This window comes from Neopelma chrysocephalum, unplaced genomic scaffold, assembly GCF_003984885.1.
Source record: "Neopelma chrysocephalum unplaced genomic scaffold, ASM398488v2 Primary Assembly neopelma1_60, whole genome shotgun sequence".
NCBI classification, from domain to species: domain Eukaryota; kingdom Metazoa; phylum Chordata; class Aves; order Passeriformes; family Pipridae; genus Neopelma; species Neopelma chrysocephalum.
Genome location: NW_020897715.1, coordinates 11,973,882 through 11,988,452, shown reverse-complemented (window position 1 = coordinate 11,988,452; position 14,571 = coordinate 11,973,882). Strand labels below are relative to the sequence as shown.

Below are 14,571 nucleotides of genomic sequence, written 5' to 3'. Positions count from 1 at the left end.
GTCCTGTAGATGAACATAGTTGTGGTAGTCCTTTTGGATTAGTAACACATCACTGCTTGGGGTTTTTGGTAGATATATTCTTAATCAGTAAACTAACCAGAGTTTGGGCAGTTCTGGCTCTTGAATTCTTTCTTAACTCTTACTAGAGACAAGAGTTGTGACAAACATCAGTGAACCTATTTGATTCTGCAGATCTGACTCATGGTATTTTGTGTCTTCTGTTTGTCATTTATGTCTAAGTAAAATGGTTTGGAAAAGTCGTATTACAGTTGTATTAAATCAGAATAATTTTGTTTTGCTTTTATAATTCTCTTCATTTTAGCATTCTTATTTTTTATCTCTTTTTCTTTACTTCTGATTTAGTTTATGGGTTTACTCTATCAAGGCCTATTCAACCACGTCTACTATTAGAAAACTCAAAATTTTTAGAAAGCCAGACCTACTTTAAACGCAAGCAAAAAGGTAGTTGCCTAAGGTTGTGGATTGGTGGAACAGAGACTGAATGGTTGGTCCCCAGAGTCTTAGAGCAATATGGTTTCTCGCCTGAACTGCTGCTGTCAAGAGTCTGTGCAAATAGACAACTCTCCAAGTAGTCGTAACTTCTCCTCATCTCTGTTTTTATCAGGCCAGTAGAATGGTGTTACCTCACTGGGATAACACAGGCATGTGTACACAATGTTTTAAGGATGCAGCCAGCCAGGGCTCTCTGTTACCACTTGTATGATGATGTTTGCAGGGGCAACTTCTTTGCCAATTAGCTGGGAAGCTTTACACTTCCTTTGGAAATAAAATACAAAAAAGGAAGTTATTTGTTCTTTTCTTTTGATTTCCAGGAAGTGGTTGAGCTGTGGAATCTCTTTTTCAAGTGTTTCCCAAATCTTTACATTATTTTTTGTCTTTCCTTCCATGTACAGTTTCTACATAAATACCTTAAAGCTCTTTGCTCAGCACCCATGAGTTAACCTTTAGAAGATGCCTGTGAAGTAGAGCTATTATTGTCTTGATTGGCCTTACGGAGAAGCTGAAGCACAGAGCACTGAAATATCTTTCTCAAGGCCAAGCATAGATTCCCCAGAAGAGGTGTAAGTAGGACCCAGATTTCCTGATTCCTAGTGCTGTTCTTTAAAATAAATAGAATTCCCTTTTGACTTCTGAGGATGTTCTTTGATGGTGGTGACGGCAGTGTAGCAAGCCTTGTTTCATATTTGTAAAATTTTTCTTTTCCTTTTTGATCTCACATCCTTTAAACCATATCATTATTATTATTATTGATGCCAGCTCTAAAAAATTTCTATTTTTATTTCAGCAGTCATGAGTCCTCCATCAAATTGGTGGAACTGTCACTTGTTAAACTTCTTCATAGTATTAAAATTGATGAGATTGATTTGAGGCTGCTTCTACTCTTTTTTTTTAAACTTTTTTTTCCTCCTTTAATAAAGGAAAATCAAACTGATATGTTCCACATTTACACCTGTACTTTCTTTTACTTGGTATATTCTTATTGATGGCTCTATTTCTTACTACTTCTTTTCTATTATCATGCGTATCCATTTGTAGTAAAATACTCATCTATCCTCACCGTTGTATTTTCATACTGCAGTCAAAAAGCTCATTGCCTCTCAGGCACCAATTGCAAACCCTTGTCTTTTCCATCCTTTCCTGGAGATTTGTGTGGCAGCTCAGTCCTGCTGAAGACTAAAACCTTTTCCTCTTTTTCCTTACTCATGCCATGAAGTCATAACTGTCTGTGATATTACATTGGATTGCTCTGGGAAACCTTGTGATATCTGAAGGAGAGGATTATAACTAGGTTAACAAAGCAGTGGCAGGACTGGAATGATAAAGGTGTTTATCATACCATAAAGCATCTTGGTAATTAGAAATTTAAGCACAGGCGTTTCCTGTTTTTTGAGGGAGAGCTGGAATTTTATCTGTGTTTCTCTCATGCTTCATCAAGGAAATTCACATTTATAAAGCAAGAAGAATTGAAGCTGCACTTTGTTTTTCTCACAGTAAGAGGGAAGGGGAAAATGTGCAGGCAGGCTAGGTCTATAACATTGATTTGTAACCAACAAAGGAAATGTCTACTTATGAGACACAAATCAATGTAACCAGACTGTGAAAGTGCAAACAGAGATGTGAGAAAATTATTTGATCGTTAGTCTTCCTTTTGAAAAGACAGAGGGCCAAATTCTGCTCCTATTTATGAGTATGTAACTTCCACGAAACCCAAAGGAGACTTGCCAATGTAATTATGGACAAAATTTCATGTGGTGTCCTTCTGATGGATGGAAGTGTAAGGCATTTGAGTCAGGAAGGGGGCTAGGCAGGAAAGGAAGGATGCTGTAGCAAGAGGATATGAACCAAGTTTTGCTGTTAATGAATTATAGGTACAGAAAACATATTGATGTTCCCTCCTATGCAGAGGTGACCTGTATGAACTGTGCACCTTCTTAATTCAGCTGAAATCTTAAAGCAGTTTTCATTAATCTGAGAATGTGTTGCCACAGGCAGAGATGTTTTCTTGGAGATGGACTTGTCTCCTGAGAATAATCTAATCTTGCAGATTCTAAATTACAGGGTCCATTATCTAGAAAAACCCTATATTAACAATAAAACCACTGTGTTTTGAAGGTAGGAAGAAAATTTGGCATTCTAAGTCCTTTTGGCCCATGGAAAGTAACAGGTACTGATTTGGAAGTGAACCCCTTTATTCTTCCATGGCTCATCTTTAAAAAGGCAGTCTGCTTCTCAGGTGGGGAGATTTTGTCTCCCCTGGAGCTATTTGCACCCCCAGATTTACCCTGTAGATTGATAGAATTGGTTGTTTCCATGCAAAATCCATTTCTGAAGCTGTGGTTTGATGGCATAGTGGATCTCAGTCATAAAACTGTATCAAAACCACTGTAGCGATGTAACACAAAGTGTTATCTGGGATAAATTCACATACTGATTTGAATGTTTTCAGAACAAATGGATTAACTTTATATCGCAGGCTTTCTATCAGATCAGGTATCACCTGTCTGCGCCACTCTGACTTCAGGCTAGATTATATATCGTCTGTTCTCTTGCAGCAATACAAACTCTTGCTAATTTAACAGTAATGTGATCACGTGCCCATGCCCAAACCAGGTCAGATCTATACTGCCAGCTGATCCTGTGGTAACGGCTGTGGACTGATAGCCCGAGCCTGTTCATTAGTGGGGAAACTCATCTCGACTTCAGTTTCAAAAATACAGCAAAGCAGAGGCAAACTGCCTTCTTTAGCTGCACAGCCTACTCCAGTCTAGGCTTTAGTCCCTCTTCACCTTCAGCAGTTCCCTGTGTTTGCACAGGTACTGGGATTTCCCCATATGTCTCCATGCAATTCCATTAGTGCAGTCACTGGAAAGAGAGAGGCCAACACATACACAGTTTTAAAGGCTTGGGACTCATTTGGAGAGGTAGATATTTTTATTCTGGTTAAACTACTCTAATTCCTGTGGATATTGTTTTATTTATGCCACAATACAAGATTAAATCAGGCCATGGCTTCCCAACAGGCAAACAAAGCTAGTCTAAACAAATTATATTTTTGAAAGCTTTTGGGATAAGAATAATTTTGAATCTAAAATGCATCAAAGTGACATTAAATAACAACAAAAAGCTTACATTCATTACAAGTTAAATTCCCCTTTACAGAAGAAGGTGCAACAAGTTCTGTCATTTTACTTTGTAAGGCAAAAAAGTCCTCTTTTTGATTTTTCTGAACTACACTTGGCCTTTTGAGATGGAGGCAAAACTCTCCCTGGCACTTGCCCCCAACTCTCACATGTAGTGAATATTTCCCCTTGGGTGCTCTTTGTGTCATGATATCTTAAAATAAGTGTCTTTCTGTCAGGCATTACTCTTATATAATACATGTTGTCATCTGGAGTGAGGCACAGTTGTGCATATTTAGCTGCTTTGCTTTGTAATGCGTCATTATAAGTGACCAAAAACATGGTACAGGAAGTTGTTTGTGTGCTTTTTATCCTTGCTTATGCAACTCCCAAGCAGAAAATGTTCTTGAGAGCAGATGGTACAGAAAAGTCAATTGCAAGTTCCGTTTTCCAGATGCATAGATGTTTCATGTCTACTTGAAGCCAGTTCAGATGGCTTTGTAAACTTGAGTCCAACTTTTGTTTAACCCTTTACTGGGTCACCAGTTAAAGTGTTTCCTACAGGAGTTTCAGCCCTAATAAAAATAACCTGAGTGCACAAGATCCGTTGTGTTCTCAGATGCTTAGCTGGAATCTGGGCAATACTGGTTTTTTAGCAGGAATGCTGAAAGTTCAGCAACTGATGCATGTTCTAGGGTTTCCATTTGTTTCTCTCTTTCAACTTTCTAAATAATACGTTGTAACGCAGAGTGGCCAATATCTGAATTTCTTACTACTTAACAATGGGATTACTAGACAGTGAAGGCAAATTAATTTTACTTCCTACAGAAAAGGTAAGAACTTCTTACCCTAGGGCAGTAACACAGTCAGCTCATGACTGCACGACACTGATAACCTACCGTTTACAACTCAGCAGGTTTCTTGTTTGATTTGGGTTTTTTTGCTGCTGAACCATAGGCTTTTATTTGATAACAAATAAAAGTACCAGTCCAATTTTTTCCCTGTTGCACCTGCAGAAATCTGTGTGAGATCATATGAGTATCATAGACTAAGTTAGTGGGAGGGCATCCATGACAGCTGGTCTGCATTTGTTGGCCAGACTAGTCAGTTTGTGAGTTCAAGTACGATTTAGGTTTAGTTCAGTTCAGACTTTACTGTAAGGTGATTTGTAGATCCAAGAAGTAAGACACTTGATCCCAGAATAACAATACCAAATTGTTAGTTATTGTCCGTAGATCCCAAGAAATAGGAAAGTATGATTCCTCCAAAGATACTGCCTGGCTACCTGGTACGTCTTGGTCAGAAGTAGGCATAGAACCAGATTCTGACATCTGATCCACTAAGTTTTATTGTTTTCAAATAATCTCAGCAAACTTTCAAGAAAGATTATCTAAGCTAAGAAAGATAATAGATTTAGAAATGAAAGCTCAAGGAGAACATTTTTTATTATGTGATCAGTTAAGTTTTTAACTGCTTATTCACATGTGTTTTATTCACACAATGTGAAGAAATGAACCTAAACTGAAATCTCAAAGCTGAACAAATTCAAAGTGAAACTGAAACCAAATCCCTGCCTTCAGTTCCTCTCTTACACTGAGATAATATAGAAGTTTAGGATGACTGAAGCCTGGCTCTTACATTGGTGATACCATATAATCCATTCTTAGATGCCTGGATATGGTGATTGATGGAAAGAGAGGTCAGAAGGAACAGGTTTCTTTGGAAAACCTTGTGAAACAGTCCAGAACCACTCTATTTGCAAACCAAGTCCCTCAGAGTTCAAGAAGCACCTGGATGGTGCTCATAGTTATATGATTTAGTTTTAGTCATGCGAGGAACAGGGAGTTGGACTCGATGATCCTCATAGGATCAATTCGAGATATCTATGATTCTGTGATTCCCTCCTTCTGAAGAGTCTTGTGTTTGTTATTCACCAAAATCAGGATACTATAGTTGATGGACCTGAATCGTGTTTGTCTGCAGAAAAATGTTGTCTCATTGGGAAAAGGATGGGCAGTTCAATATCTCACAGAAAAGCAGCAACATTCCAGTGAAAATTTCTTCTTTAACCTCCTACTGAATGAAAGTTCAGATTTTTTGTGACACCATAGTAATCTTCAGAAACTCCTCCTTTCTGTGGACCACTCATGGATTACAAAAATAATTATATTTTTAATTTATAAAGAAGTTTCATTTGAAGACGTCATCATTAATTTGCACCATTCTCCATTAGGCTGGCAGTAATGAGGGGGTTGCGTATTGTTGTTTACTTTTCCAAGGGGGAAACTGAGAGGAGGAAAAATAAGGTTTGTCAGAACTATGAGAAGTACCAACTTGATTAAAATGTGGGCCTTCCCTAAGAGACAGAAGGAGAGCTAAAATCTGGAAAGTTTCAAGCTTTCAGGACAGGATTCAACCATAGCCCTCACCATTCAATGTTCTCTCAAAACCAAACAGAGCTGTCGGGTTTTGGTTTTGCCCCTTTTTGCTGCTTGGGCTGAGAAGCAAGTTGCATGTACTGGACTGGCTTCTCAAGGCAATAAGTGAAAATGGCATTTAAAAATAATAGTTGTCTGGTTCTGCAGCTCAGAACTGTCATATTGCACGTGAAAAGCTCACTCCTTCCCAGAAGTGAGCTGTAGAAAGTAATATGAATATGTGTGTGTGCGTGCATGTGGATGTGTCTGGTCTGGGACACAGACAGATTCCCTACCTGGAAATGGCTTGCTATTATTAGACATGCAGTTACCAGGGGTTATGTAAGACAATTGAAGCTCTGTTTTTTAACAGAGACATGATTCATGCTACGTGTAGTAACAGTAACCACCTCCAAATGAGACAGAAAGCAGATACAGACAAAAGGCTGAAGAAATCAATGCTGGCTGAGCACAGCCATCCTCCTGATACCTGCTGCCTCTCAAACAGCCTTCAGGTTATCAGCAACTGAGGTTGATGGTAATTCCAAAGACTTCTGGAGTTACTGAGCCATTGCATCCGTGTCAGTGGTGTTTGGAGGGAGTGGCTGAGGCTGCAGGAGCTCTGAGGGGTGACAGCATTGGGCACACTTTGCCATGTTCCCGGCAACGTCTCTGGTGTTCTACAGGAGGCTGAGGGAGCTGTGAGCAGAACTAGCACTCCTACTCTATTTTCTCAGTTACTCCTGCTGGGAAAGGCTGGAACCAAAACAACTTTTGGCTCCTCTGCAGTTAACACTTCTACAGACATTTTTATAGTAATGTGGAGGGAGAGTCGAGACCTGGAGTAGCTTTGAACTTCTGCCAGCAGTCTTCATTAGAGCAAATTGTGAAATCTGATTGAACTAGAATAGCTCTGAGCTCCCCTACAGCTAAGATTCCTGATCCATCTCCTATGGTACTTCTTGCCGGTCATGGCACAGATTAGAATATCTGCAAGCGCCCTGATAATTTTGTTCATCTGGGCAATTTTCTTATAACATTTTCTGTCAGGAAATAGCAGGAGTAAGGTAGCTGCCAGATTCTCTGCAGTCTCCTCACAGAATTTCTTTTCAGATAGGAAAAAAGATTGAGTTCAGACACTGGTGGGGTGCTGATTTACAGTGTCACTTTCCAGAAAGAAAAGGTGGGGAAGTTGCTATTGGGTCCCTTCAAGTCACTGCCATTCCCTACCTTGTCTCCTGTTGGAAGATTGTGGATCTCCTGTAAAATTTCATTTCAGCATCATCTAAACCATTCTGCGTAGTAACTTCTGCTGTCAAGGAAGAAGATGCTGAAGATTTGCAAATGGTCTTTTTAACACTCAGGAGACAGCCCTCCTACGTTAGCAGAACTTACCCAACAACAGAGCCAACTGCCTTCAGTTTCATTCAAAAAAGTTTTGAAATGACCAGAGAAGAGGACTCTAAGAGCCACAGAAGAGATATGAATACTGAATTCCAATAAATCCCAAGAGTTTATCATTTGCTAATACCGAAGTAAGAATAACAACAATTATTGCTATGCTATTTTCCTTAATGCATCATGCTGCATATACTACACAGAGTAGAAATCACTGCAGCTATTATTAATGCTAGTAATCATTCTCCATCAGCCACACTGCATACAGTTTTAAAAGAAAAATGAAAAATAACTCAGAGTGCCTTAAAAATGGCATTGTAGTCATACCCTGACTCCGTGTTTTCCTGGCAAAGGGTGTTTAAAACCCAGATCTGAATAACACAGCTGGCACTGACATCTCTACATTTCAGGCATACTTAAGAAAAATCCTGTTTTGATGCAGATGATACATAACTTTAAAAAGCAAATAATTATCACAAATATACATCACACCTCAGGACACACTGCTGTCAGTGACTTGACATTTCAAATGATGAGTTTCACAAATGTGCATAACCATCAGATTTGATTTAACAATGTTTTAGAATAATTCACATGCTCATCTAGAACTTTTTTCATTGTGTTTTGGCACTGAAGCATGAAACAGGAAATCTACAGTGGGTTTCTCTTTGCATATGAGGAAGCAAGGGCTTTGATCAGTTTTACATACTCCAAGGCTGTAGTCAGTTATTCCTCAATGGATAATGAAACCAAAGCCCACAGTGACTCTGTTTCTCTGTGGATCCCCTATGATATTTTATATATAGTTTTTGACATAAATCAAACAAGCTTTCATTTGTACAGTTTGAGGCCAGAGGCAGCAAACACACAGGAAGAATGGTATGGGAAAACATGTTCACGGTGCTTTTTACCTAGTCTTTTCACTGTGTTGGTTACCAACTCTTTAATGAATGACTTGCAAGGGAAATCTTCAGAGACAGGAGAGAGTCATCCAAAACAACAAAAAAAGTTAAAAATCATTTTAATGTTTTTTGTGACTGTCAGTAACGCAGTTGTTTAGCTCAGCATTCAGGCAGTGGTGGTATGAATCTTAAAACTTAAGAAAAAGATTCCTCGTCTCAGAATTTACCCCTCAGAATCCATGCGAACATGGATTTTTAATATAAACCTTCCTCTAGTAAAGGCAGGTAAAAATCATGCAAGCATCTTCCTCTCCTTATAAAACAATTTGCATAATCAAAGCTCAGGGAGAGGGAAGAATTCCATCAAGAAGATGCTGGTTTTTGTGGGGGGAGGAGAGTGTTCAATTTTTCTGTGTACCTGTTTGATAACCTGGATCTTGGTGCTTGAGAAAACCAGATGTATCTGTGAAATTGTTATTTCCTAGTTTACCTTGATGGAGATGGTTCTGTGACAAATGGATCAAATCCATGGAAATTTATAGCTGAAATTTATTTCATTGTCCTACAGAGAATTATACCTTTAATTAATGTAAACAGTTTCTCATAGCCTCTGCAAGCAACAACTCATAAAAAAACCAGTATTTCATTACTTTTATCAGTTGCCATTTTGTATCATGTTCCATACTTATGATGATGTACTTCCAACTTGTGACTGAGATCATCTTTCAGCATAAGAACCACAAATTCGGTGGCCAGACATCGTTGCATCAAGTGCTGTACCATTGTGACCAGGAGGGAGGTCGTACGGCAGAACCAGGGTCAACAGTGTAAATCTTCATTAAATTGTGTTATGTGTTGAGATTATATGATCCCTGCACTTAGTTGAAATACACTTTCAGTTTGAAAACCTGGTTACTGAAACATGGAGATCTATTCTTTGAGAGTAGATTCAGTACTTTCTTCAATTCACCAACATCTATGGGACTGAGGGTTTCAGGATTAGGCCAAAGTACTTGTAAGGACAGCATTCAATGAAACTAAAGCAACGTTTAGGGAAGGAGGAAAAAACTCAGCTCATTTTCTTCGTATGCTTTCATTGTTTTTGTTCTTCCTGAAAAATAATGTCCTTTCAGATTTCGTTTGACATCTCCATGATGTTGAACAGATTCGGAGAAATCACCAATATTTTGACAGGGTTCCTTGGCAATGAAGTGTTCATGAAGCTCATCTGTCATGAGCTAATCTGGCTCATCTAGCCAAAGCAGTAGCTTAGGCGGATATATTACTGTAACAATTTAATTTCTACACATTTTCTTTGTCTCTGGTGATTGCAGTGATGGCAACTCATATTTCAGTTGCAGAAACATCAGTGTTAATTGCAGCACAACTATACCTTTGGTTTTGTGAGAACCCTGCTTAAGGCAGTGTCATGTTGTCCAAGTGCCACTTTCTTGTTAACAAGGCAATAGTCTGATTGCGCTGGCCATCTTCAGTGTTCATGGCTTCAAAACCTTAACCTCTTCCACTGAGTTTCATACCTTTTAACCTACAGCATCAGCACATAAATGCCTGAGGCTGTTTATACTCTCAAACTGCTTCTGTAAATACTAAGTATCTGTAGAAAACTAGCACTCAAGATTCAACAACACTACCAGTATACAAGCACTGCCCACAAATCAATCTGTTCCCAGAAAAGGTTACATAGAAGCACAGAAGATTTACTCCATATTTGACCAGCGTCATAAAATTACAACTTTATCTATTTGCCTCAGTCACAGCCCTCTTTAATGAACTATTTTGAAAAGTATGTGGTTTCAACATTCAGGTACAATTGAGAAAGCTCCATAGTAGGAATATAGAGAATTATGTGTTGTATACTCAGCAATGTTTTGCCAGAACAAGATAATTTTAAAATAATAATCATGTATATAATTATACATACATATAAATATATGGTTAATGTATATGTATATATCTATGTATGTGTACAATACTGTTTCTTCGTGTTACCGCTAGTGAAAAGTGGTCTGACACACTGCCATAGTTCAGTCTGGCATCATAGATTTTTGTATTCCTTTAAATGTTTAGCTGAATGTTACATCAGGACTTTTGGTGACCTGCTTCTGCTCTCATTAAGCCCACCGATTACTGACATTTATTTGCCTCTTCCTGGTGCCAGTTATCTTCACCATTTCAAATCAGGTGTGCAAAGTCCAAACAGTTGCTTAACGTTGCCTAACATGGCTTTACACTGCTCCACCCACAGTGAGGTGTAGCCAGTGCAGCCAAGAGGGCGGCACACATTGTGCTTGGGCACCATCTAACCCAGCTCACCTACAAGTGTGGAGTTTATACACTCAACACACCAAGCATGATGAGATCTTCATTCATGGAAAATAGGCAGCACCCAGATTTAGATCTTCAATGAGAGAGAACTTCTCAAAATGTTCAGGGTTGAAGCCTTGTACCACTGCACCTGGCAGGAGGGGCCATTTGGCACGGGAAGTGGAAAGGAAAGTCAGTAGGAGAAGAGTTATCCTTTTTGACCTGAGCTCTTGGGTATGGGTAGCTGTTGCATTGAGAATACTGCTTAGAAATAGAAAGGAATACCAGAAGAATAAACAGACAAAAGTGAGACCTTAAAAATCCCTATTCCAAGTGCCAAAGTCAAATTTAAGAAAAGAATTGCAGCTTAAGAGCACTGAAATTCTATACTATCAGATAAAAGGGAATGAAAGAAGGGAAAAAGAAACAGATGCAGACAAATAATAGAGGGTCTATAAGACAAAAAGTGGGAACATAATGTAGACTTTCCTACAGACTACTTTGCTATTCTGGATTTCAGTAGGTACCCCTGGGACTTCAGGGAGAGATTTTTTTCCCTAGTACTGTTGCAAACATGTCCTTGTGGGAAATTGGCCTTTACCAGGCTAGAGCAGTCTAGCCTCTTTAAACAGTCTTTCTGCAAATGTCTAATCCATTAACAAATTAATTTCTGAATTTCGAACCATACTGATAGTGGACATACAGTGTTCCCAGTAGAATACAAAAATGAGCAGTTTCCTGTCCTAAATGAAGCCTTGACTATTGTGAAAAAGTCATAGTTATGGCCTTCTGATAGCATGTCCTGTATTGCTAAATTTTTATGTTTTCTATGGCACAAGTTCTGGCCTCTGTTGGAATGGTGGTTTTTATATCACAGTCTATCTTGATCTCTGTATAAGACACTGGGGTTGGATATCTACCTACAGGTAGCCAGTGTCCTAACCTTGTTCTTGTAACATAAATGCTGTAGTCAGTCTTAGTCAGAGGATGTACCTTCTTTTGAATAAGAAACACTAAATTACATCTGGAATAACCCACTTCATGCAGAAAGTTGATTCTTGAATGTTTATTGATGGCTAACACTGATGTTCTCGTCTCCTCTGCTACTTCCAGAGAGAAAAAGTGACCAAAACCGAATTGGATTTAGCTTAAAGAGCCCAGTCTGAAAATATATCATGACTGTGAAAGCATCAATTAAAACTGACCCCACCTTACTCAGGAGACCTGTACAATATGTGAATTAAGATCAGACATGCTAACTTCTAAGGCACGAGCAAGTTATTTTCCATTGCCTCATGATCGACAGCACTGTACTAGCACAGCAAATAAGAATAATCAGAAATAAGCTCACAAGAAGCTCATCTTTTAATTTTTTCATTACTAGGGATTACAGGAAAGGCAGAAGGAAACAGAATTCTGAAGATATCAGGGAAAAGACTACTGCAGGGATAAAATAAATAGCAATTAAGTAAAAAATTGAGTCTGCTTGATCAGGACTCACTGCAAGAAAGTAACAGAAGACTGTGGTACTAGGTCTCAAGCAAAGAAAGGGCTGTTTTCATGACTGTCCCTTGCTGGTCAGACATACGAGTGCGTCTAACAAACCGGGAATACTGAAGGTGTTTGATGGTGTCTCTGAGCAGACAGGAGTACATCCAGGGGGAGAGACGGAAATGTCCTGCAGGGAGCCAATCTACAAAAAGCCAATTTCAGGACCAAGCACCAGCAGTAAATTGATGTTTATAATATTTAAGTCATCTGTAAAGGAAATATGATGGTGTGTTGTGTAAGGAGCAGAGCCAGGCCAATGATTGCTTCTGTGTGTTTTAAGTAATACGATATGACAGACCACATTAGATCAATGGTGCTGATTAATGAACAGCTCTGGAAAGGTAGCTAACAAGAGATGAAAGGGTCAAGACACAAATTTCAGGAGGGAGAAGGAGGATCAGTGCCTCAGAATACAGAGTTATGGTCCTGGAGTCCATTAATCATCAGCACTATTATGTAAAGTACCACATTTTCTCCTGACTTTATGCCCACTGCAACTGCACTGAAGTCAGTATAAAACTGACCTAAAGTGTACATCTTAAATCACAATCTGTAGTACATCACTGCTATCATAAAAGGGACCTTCCTTAATAAAAACACTGATAGAATAATGTTTCTTACACCCTCTAAATTAACAGATAAAACTTGGAAAGATCAAGGTGGGATAAAAGTGAGCATGTATGAAATGCCCAAGTTATTAACATTAGTGGGAATATTTAAGTAATAAAAGTCTGCATTTCTGGAATGCATTCATGCAGAAAACTTATCCTCCAAAATCTTAATTAAGCACACAGTACCTCATGGAGCAGGAACGTAATGCTTTCCTTTTCTGGATAGAGAAGCCCAGGTGGAGAGGGAAGGAGTTACTTAACCCACTGTCACACATCCCATTCCTCTGTTGTCCTGCTTGCCTCTCTTTTTGCCCAATCTTCTTATGGTCAAATATCCTTTTCCTCTAACTTCTCCCAAGATTAAGTCTATTAGAAAAATTTGAAGTGTTTCCTTCTCTGTTGCACCCCCCATGTCTTCAGAAACACCATCAGCTTTGTTGATTTTACGTATTTAAAAAGTACCTTACAACTGATGAGGATCTCTGTGCTTTATGCTCATTACACTGGAGGAAAGAGATATCACTTCCCAGGCCATAGCAAAAAAATATGGAGTAAAATGAAGATATTTTAAGTATTGCCTTTCAAAGAGATTGCTGTGCCCAGATTTTGTAGAAGACTTTGAACAGCCCATCTCTAACAACTTGTCTGCCTGACCCTTGATATGAAGCCAGATTGAGTGCTAGGCAGTGCTACAAGAGGGAGCCACTTGGATTGGGATCCCAGAGATTAGAAGAGCAATAATGACAAAAAAAGAGAGGTGACAAAATATGCAGGATTAGTACATGCAGTTCTTAGGCTTCTCTTGTGTGAAATTAGGAGTGAAGTGAGCAGGAGTTCTGCAAAGTAAAGACTAAAGACCCAATCCTGTGATTTTTCTGCTTCTAGTACAAGTTAAAAATGCATGTTAACTGAAGTACTAGGCAGTCTTTAAGGCACATGGGATTTATGCCTTAAAAAGGTGAGGAATAGCCAGATAAAAGACAGACCTATGAGTGCAAGGTGGATAAAAGAAACAAGGTCAGCATTAATAGAACAGGTGGAGCGTATATGGAAGTGGGAAGGAGAGCTTGAAAGTAAGCCATGCTGAGTGTTAGCAAGGGCTTAAATCTACAGAATCCTTGGGCGCTGTTGCACCTTTGAAATTCAATTCTTGGTACTGGTGAAAGGTGTCACTGTTTTATGTAATTCTTTTGAGCTAACCTGATGCTGACATATGGTTCCTCTCCCAAGCCCTGGTGAAACTCAGAGGTTCAGGCTAAGTTGAGGATTTTTGTGTGTGTGTGTGTGTGTTTGAATTTACTTAATTTGCAATTCAAAGCAGACTCCAAGAGGGAAGAACCTACAAAAACTGGAATCAAAGACAGTGTTTGCTTGAGCCCCTGTGAAGTGTAGCTGCCAGGTTTCATGTGGCCTGTTGAAATCAGTATGTAGTATCTATCCCAGTCACTAATAATCATCATCATTACAAAATGTGTGAATTGAACATAAAACTGAATGTATATTTTGTGAAGTACATTATTACAGTGTCATCTAAAATCCTTCATTGTGTCTGTTGGCACTCATTCCAGTGTTCCTGCTGCATGAACAGTGGGGTTTTTTTATTGTTTTGCATTTACAGAGATAAATTCCAACTTGCACAGTGACATTAGCTACCTGTGAAATAACAATTACATCTCTTATCATTTTTTGTTCACCTTCTTGATTTTTTTGATAAAGCAAATATTTG

General features: G+C 38.8%; 1 protein-coding gene across 26 annotated transcripts in view; it reads left to right on the top strand.

The window, feature by feature from the left end:
- The window catches only part of ZBTB20 (zinc finger and BTB domain containing 20), a 503,503-nt gene that overhangs the window by 428,155 nt on the left and 60,777 nt on the right, over positions 1 to 14,571 (top strand). The window lies entirely within an intron of this gene.